Source organism: Vicia villosa, linkage group LG5 (genome assembly GCF_029867415.1).
Source record: "Vicia villosa cultivar HV-30 ecotype Madison, WI linkage group LG5, Vvil1.0, whole genome shotgun sequence".
In the NCBI taxonomy this organism is placed as follows: domain Eukaryota; kingdom Viridiplantae; phylum Streptophyta; class Magnoliopsida; order Fabales; family Fabaceae; genus Vicia; species Vicia villosa.
This window is the reverse complement of record NC_081184.1, coordinates 13811884-13819269: the sequence shown is the minus strand read 5'-3', so window position 1 is coordinate 13819269 and position 7386 is coordinate 13811884. Positions and strand designations below refer to the sequence as shown.

At 32.4% G+C, this 7386-nt stretch overlaps 1 long non-coding RNA gene across 1 annotated transcript; it reads left to right on the top strand.

Moving 5' to 3' along the window:
- The first annotated feature begins 4014 nt into the window (after positions 1-4014).
- Positions 4015-4747, top strand: LOC131606307 (uncharacterized). Its single transcript, XR_009284805.1, has 3 exons — positions 4015-4187; positions 4282-4308; positions 4412-4747. It is a non-coding gene; the product is annotated as an uncharacterized LOC131606307 (long non-coding RNA).
- Positions 4748-7386: the final 2639 nt, after the last annotated feature.

The following is a 7386-nucleotide window of genomic DNA, read 5'->3' as shown; positions in this document are numbered from 1 at the left end:
AAACAGGCATTTATTGGGGGCAATTTGTTAGCTGAAGATTTCGTTTTATGTTGTTTATCCTTCGAAGGAGTTGAGAATCGAAGGAAAGATGGTTACTGATGGCCATCCCTTAAAAAGTAAAAGAATGGCTACTGATGGTCATGCTTCGAAGAATAAAGACTTCTAAGTTCGATGAAGATAAGTGAACGCTGAAAGATTAATGAAAGCATATGTCTTCGGGACTTAGACAGAATTCATAGAATATGTATTCAAGTATTACTACTTAGCGTGTTTTTAGTAGTGTTTGTTTAATACACTGCCACGCGTCGAAGATGGACTCAGGCGGGAAGATTTGAAATTCGAAGACGGTTTCGTAACCGTTCAACAACAGATGGCTTCGCTGGAAGTTCTGATGAGAAACGTGGCAGCAGATTAGTATAGGACCGTTAAGGTCGAAACTAGTATAAATAGGAGTCTTAGTGTTAGGATTCTGTGTGTTCATTTTGTACAAATCACTCACATATTTACTCAAGTATCAAGCGTTAAGAGAAAGGGTTCGCTGAGAAAATGTACGTATGACACCACCATTTTAATACATGTGTATTATCTTTTTGTTTTTATCTTTCAGAATTACTGCATTTCGTTTACTTCTTGCCATTTACGTTTCTGCATCTTTACTTTAACGTCATTTACTTTCGAATTACTTTCATGCTATTTACTTTCAAAGTCTTTATATTTCTGCAGTTTAAGATTCTTTATGTTTCAATTGTCCTTTTAATTTTTTATGTCATATCACTTCATTGAGGTCACATTTATATATAACAAAGTGATTGTCAAGACTATTTGTCCTGTAAATCGAACAACGCTTATTGAAGAAGACAAATAATGAATATGGTTCGAACAAACATTGATAACAATCTTCTTGACTATGTGTCCTAGGATCAATCTAGTCGATCCTGCAAGTAACCAAATCATATTTATTATAGTTTGGAAGACTAGCGGTTGTTTACCGGAAATCACCGTAAACACTTCTGCAGAAATTTCGCCTATGGAAGTGTTTGATGATGATTAGGGTAAATGATTTGGGGGAGGGGGAGAGTTCTGCTTAATCTGCAGAACGCGTTTTATTTCGGAAGTTCATTTCCGAAATTGTAGTTTCGGAAATGAACTTCCGAAATAAGACATTTATTTCAAAAAAAAAGGCGCTTTCGGAGATGAACTTCCGAAAACACCTTTTTCATGCATTTCGGAAGTTCATTTCCGAAGTCAGGGGTATAATGGGGTTTTCACCAGAGGTGGACTAGAAGATAGGGAGGTGGCCAAAGAATTTCTCTTTATTTAAAGAGTTTTCTTTTTTCCATATCTCTCTTTTCTTAAAGTGTCTTTTTCTTTATCTATATCTAAACATAAATAAAGGAAATTTCTTTATGTACACATATAGGTAAGAAAATATCTCTAATATTTCCAAAATACCCTTTAGATATGCATATTCAAAAATACGTCATAATATTTTTTTTTATAACGCTTTCACCTCATCTAGCAAAAAATTGAGATATAACTCCTGGACGTGTCATATTTTACTTATTTATTTTTAAAATACCATCTATTCCCTCAGTTTGAATATATATTAAAAGGAAAAACTAATTTAGAGGACATGTTTCTAATCACATCAATTGCTGCGTATGTTCTTAATTATTTAAAAGGGGCGCCTTTGATCTATTCCTTAGATGTCTTCGATAACAGAGGGGTTAGATACACTGATTTAAATATTAAAAAACTAGTTCATTAAGTTGCACCCTAAACCTAATTAACCCTTAGACTATTTAAACTTGTAAAATCATTCATTGAAATTATATTATATAAGATAGAAAAATCTTGAAGTTTTCTTAATTCGTTATGAAATATTTCAAAGTTTTGAGTTTTTATTCTTCTAACATCAACCTTGAACAAAATATTTTTATGTTTTTGCAATCTATCTCACATAACGGTGTTCTTGTTTTTGTTTCCGCCTCTTGCAAGGTCATTGTTATATTTTTTGAATAACTTCCCAATGTTGTCACTGAAAGAAAACATTTTTGTTTCCTTCGGTTGACAACATTGAGAAATTTATTCATAATCATACTGCGATGATGTTGTTTCACAAAACAAGATCTTAAATTTTTTTTTTGAATATACTCCTTTGTTTGAATATTGCAACACAAAAAAAAATTGAAAAAGAAAACATTAAATGTTACTTGTAAATATGTCATAATAATCAGGAGAAAAATAACACCTTAGGCTAACACTTTTATTCACAAAATTAACTAAAGGTAACCTTATTTTTAACGGATGTCATGAGGTTCTAAAACCTTCCCCACGCATAATCGACTTCTAGGCCTAAATTTTGTTGCGATGATCATATGTTTGTTCTTTAGGATTATATTGAGGTTTCTCTTTTAAAAAACAAACTTTGGTGGCGACTAAGTTGCTTTTGAGTGTCTTTCGAAACATATTCTCCAGCACGATCAGCTCTCAAAACCTTGAGCTTTCGACCACTTTGTCTTTCGACCATAAATTTGAACTTGGAAAATACCTCGATCACTTCACTTGTCTTCTTGATCAGGTAAGTCCATAGTTTTCGACTAAAATCATCTATCAATGTAACAAAGTATTTTTTACCTCCATTCGAATCCACCTGGGTTGGTCCACATACATCATAGTATATGACATCAAGGATTGCCTTCAACTTGCATCCTGTATCCTTACTGAAGTTGTTCTTGTGCTGCTTTGCATGCACACATTCTTCACACACTTCTCTTGGAATGTTGATTTCTGCCAACCCTGAAACCATATTTCTTCTTTTCAAATCTCTAATGTCATTGAAGTTGAGATGGCCTAGTCGATAGTGCCTTACCCATTCATCTTTGCTTGCTGCATTTGCAAGGCAATCATGCTCCATCATATTGAGTTCAATCTTGAAGGTTCTATTCTGAGACATAGGAGCCTTCAAGATCAACCTACCACTTACGTCGACAAATCTCATCATTTTGTCTTTGATCGACACCTTGTAATTCTTTTCGTCCAACTGCCCAATGTTGAGCAAGTTTCTCTTCATTCCCGGTATGTACAACACATTGAAAATTACTAACCTTTTTCCATCTCTCCCTGTAATCATAACATCACCAATACCTTCAGCTTCTAGGGTATTGTCATTTGCGAATTTCACCATGTTCTTCGTTGAGGGCTTTATGTTGACAAACCAATCTTTGCTTCCAGACATGTGTGATGAGCATCCTGAATCCAAGTACCACTGATCCTTGAATTTATCTTCATCACTTGTTGTGACCATGAACAACATCTCTTCTTCTTCATGTTTTACAAATTTTGCATCGCTTTCTTGACTCTCATTCTTTGTTGGACAAGCTATCGAATAGTGACCATACTTCGGACAATTAAAACACTGAATAGTGACCATACTCCTTTGCCTTTCTTTTCTTTTGCTGACTGAGCCTACAAAGCCACATCGCTTGAAGCTCTTTCATCCATTATTTGTTCATGAGATTCAAGCGTCCCTTGAAGCTCTTCTTTTGTCAATTTTGACAAATCTTTCTATTCCTCTATGGCTACCACTATGTGGTCTAACTTAGGGGACAACGACCTCAAGATCTTTGAGACAACAACTCTTGTTGTTAACACTTTTCCACATATCTTGATTTGATCAACTAGTTTTGTAACCCTAGTGTAGAAATTAGTTATGCTTTCGCTATCTTCCATCTGAAGCAATTCATATGTTCTCTTGTGAGTTTGTAACCTCACCTCTTTCACCTTTTCCGCACCTCCAAAATATTTTTCAAGAATCTCCCTCAATATTTTTTTTAATCACCCTCAATATTATTTCTATTGCGGGCTTCTATTTCCTTGACTACCATGAAAGGTTAAGTAGAAAAAATATTAAAATTTTAATAAAGAAAATGACAATTTAAAGAGAAAAATATTAAATAATGAGGTACCATTCAGACCAATCATTTCATTTTTAAAATGGCTTCTTGCAACTTTAATGTGCTAAATTAATATCTTTAAAACCAACAAAACTTGAAGCTTTTCTTCTAAAAGTAACAAACTAATCTTCTTTTTTGCTATTTGGAGGAAAAATATGGCTCAAATTCTCACATTATTTTATCTTTGGATCGTTTTTTCTTCATCCATAGTTATTAATGTAACCGGTGGACGTAGGTTAAATTACTCCATAAAATATAATATTAATATTTTATTGAAAACTTAATATTGCATCGAATTTTAATACAATTTCTTTTACTTTTATAGGAAAGCATGACTTGGAACTTATTGGATGTGAGTTATTTTTCCCACCATCTTATTTTTTTTCATATATAATTTTATCACAATATTTCATCTTATTTTGGTAACGTTTTCTTTTTCTTGTTTGATATCTCAGCTTTCACTCCTTGTCGATCATTCAAAGATTGTCCAGAAGATACGTGCTTGCCTCCACGAAAACGACATTGCTTATCGGGTTTTTGTGAATGTCGTTAAGCATAACAATCATGTTGAGAAATATTTGAATATTTCTTATAATGTGTTATTTTAATTTCTTTTTTCATATCATAATAACGCAAATAATGTTGTTAAATTAACTATAAAAATTAGAAGTAAAAATGATAAAATATGAAAAAAATACTATTTAATTTCGTTGGAATATGTTTTATCAGCCACTAGAATTTATAGATTTTGAAAAATCTTTTTAATTACAATGTTGGTTTTTTTTCGTTGATTTTTTGTTTTTCTTAATTATGAATCAATTCTTAAACCATTTTTGCTTTTAAATCTTAAAATTGCATCGTATAGTTGCAAAGATATTATCCTGTAAAATCCAATGATTATCATTGAAATTTCTTTATTGTTGTTTATGGTACCGTTCCTAAGAAAACTGAATCGAATTGAATCACATCATAGTAAAAAATTTATTCGAATTTAACCAAACTGTTTCAATTTATTAAAAATTGAACCGAACTAAAATTATTAATTTTGTATACTGCTTCGAAATTCTGCCACGTACTGAACTGTTAGAAGACAAACTTTCTCATACCAAATTGTTTATTTAAGAATCGGACCGTAAAGCTATTTTTCAATTTCTTTTTAAAACAAATTTAACTTGTTTTAAATATTTTTCATTTCTAGTTTTGATTCGGTTCGAGTTAAGTTTTGGTTTGGTTTTATAATTGTTTATACATTATGGTTTAGTTCACTAATTAAAAATAACTATTCGATTATATTAACTTCAATGTTATTCGGTTCGACAGTACAATTTAGTTCTTAGATTTTTTTAATCACTACACGGAAATATGTGATTTGCTAAGATGACAACAATAGTTAATTTGTAGCTAATCTTTATGAAACAGAGTTAGTTGGGAATTTGTTGGGGATTGACTTCAATAAATAGCGTAGCATAGATTGAATGACTAATCATGTCGGTCAAAACTTTCTAAGAAAACTTAAACTAATATATTAACCTTCCTAACTAAACCACAGCTAAATTGCAGCAAAATGTCAGTCATCAGTTATGTATTCCAAATTATATAGCTACAATTTCGCTGCCAAGCTTTCACAGTAAATCTCAAGCTAAAATTTATAGCTATTTTTTATTTAATTTTTTGAAATTATTTTTAATCAGAATTAATTAAGCTTTATATTTTTTATAATCAATTCTAATCAAAACTAATTAGGCTTAATTTTAAAAAATAATTTCCCGAAAAACAATTTATACAGATATCTTAATTGTTGATAATTAAATATTTATTTAAATAAACAATTAAAATTCTAAAATATTATTAATAGAATTTTTTTTATTTAAACTTATGTTGTATTACTAGAATAAGAACACAACTAAAAAGCAATTTTTAATATCATTAACAAAAGCAAAATCACATTCTATTTTGGTTAAATTTCACAAATCACAAATATAGTTTCATTATAACTCTGGATTACCAAATAGATTTAAACTACTAACTCTCTCTACACTTGGAACTACTCACATTTAAACATGTCTAGTATTATAATAGTTTTAACGAAGCAACTAACAACAAAGTATTTATAACTTATGAGCATCTTATTGGTAAAACTTTTCTTTTCCATACTCTTTTTGTGAGATATTGGTTCGAACTCTAGTATGGTCGAAGGATAGTTTCTTGGTTCGACGGGGTTAAGCATGAAGTCGAAGGTTGTTCACATGCTTGTGTCTAAGATGCTAGGGTTGTTAGAATGTTAAATTAGGTTTTAGTGTTTAAACCCTAATTTGTTAAGTTAGCTTGTTTATTAAGTTGACTTGTGTAATGGGCCTTGTGGAAAAAGCCCATTAGTTAGTATGTTAGATTTTATTATAAATAGCATACTAGTCTCTCATCATTGTAAGCTGCAAATCCTAATTTAGGGTGAGAGAGGTTATTTGTTATTCTTGTAAACTTGTAATCTTGTTTTAAGAGAAAGTAAAAGAATAACAGTTATAACCATTTCTTGTGTTCTTCTTTCCCTAATTCTTATTATATTTTGTTCTTGACATCGTTTTTCACAACAAATTGGTGCGGTGAGCGTGGAGAAGATTCCTTCAATAAAGTATGAGATTGAAAAGTTCACCGGAGTGAATGATTTCGGTCTGTGGCGCTTGAAGATGAAAGTCCTACTGGTTCAGCAAGGTTGCTTGGAAGCGTTGAAGGGAGAGGCACCCATGAATGCAGAATTGACGGCAGCGGAGAAGACGAATATGATCGAGAAAGCACACAATGCAATTTTGTTGAGCCTTGGTGATAAGGTTCTTCGGCAGGTATCAAAGGAGACGACGACATCAGGGTTATGGGTGAAACTTGAAAGTTTGTACATGACCAAATCGCTGGTAAATCGACTCTACCTGAAGCAAGCTTTGTATTCATTCAAGATGATTGAAGACAAAGTGTTGGCTGAGCAGTTGGATATGTTCAACAAGCTGATTCTTGATCTTGAAAATATTGATGTGAAGATCGATGATGAAGATCAAGCGCTGTTACTATTGTGTTCTTTGCCTCGATCACATGCTCACTTCAAAGAAACTCTCCTGTATGGAAGGGAGTCCCTGACCTTTGAAGAAGTTCAATCAGCCCTATATTCAAAGGACCTGAACGAACGAAAGGAGTATAAACCTTCGGCTGTTGGCGAAGGTTTGGCCGTTAAAGGAAAACTCTTACGAAATGATGGTAAGTTTGACAAGAAGAAGGGCAAAAGCCAATCGAAGTCTTACAGTGGCAAAGCATCTGGAGTTCGATGCTATCATTGTAAGAAGGAGGGCCACACAAGAAAGGTGTGCCCTGAACGCCTGAAAGATCATGGAGGTAAGGATAATGGCAATGCAGCCATTGTTCAAGATGATTTCGAATCATGTGA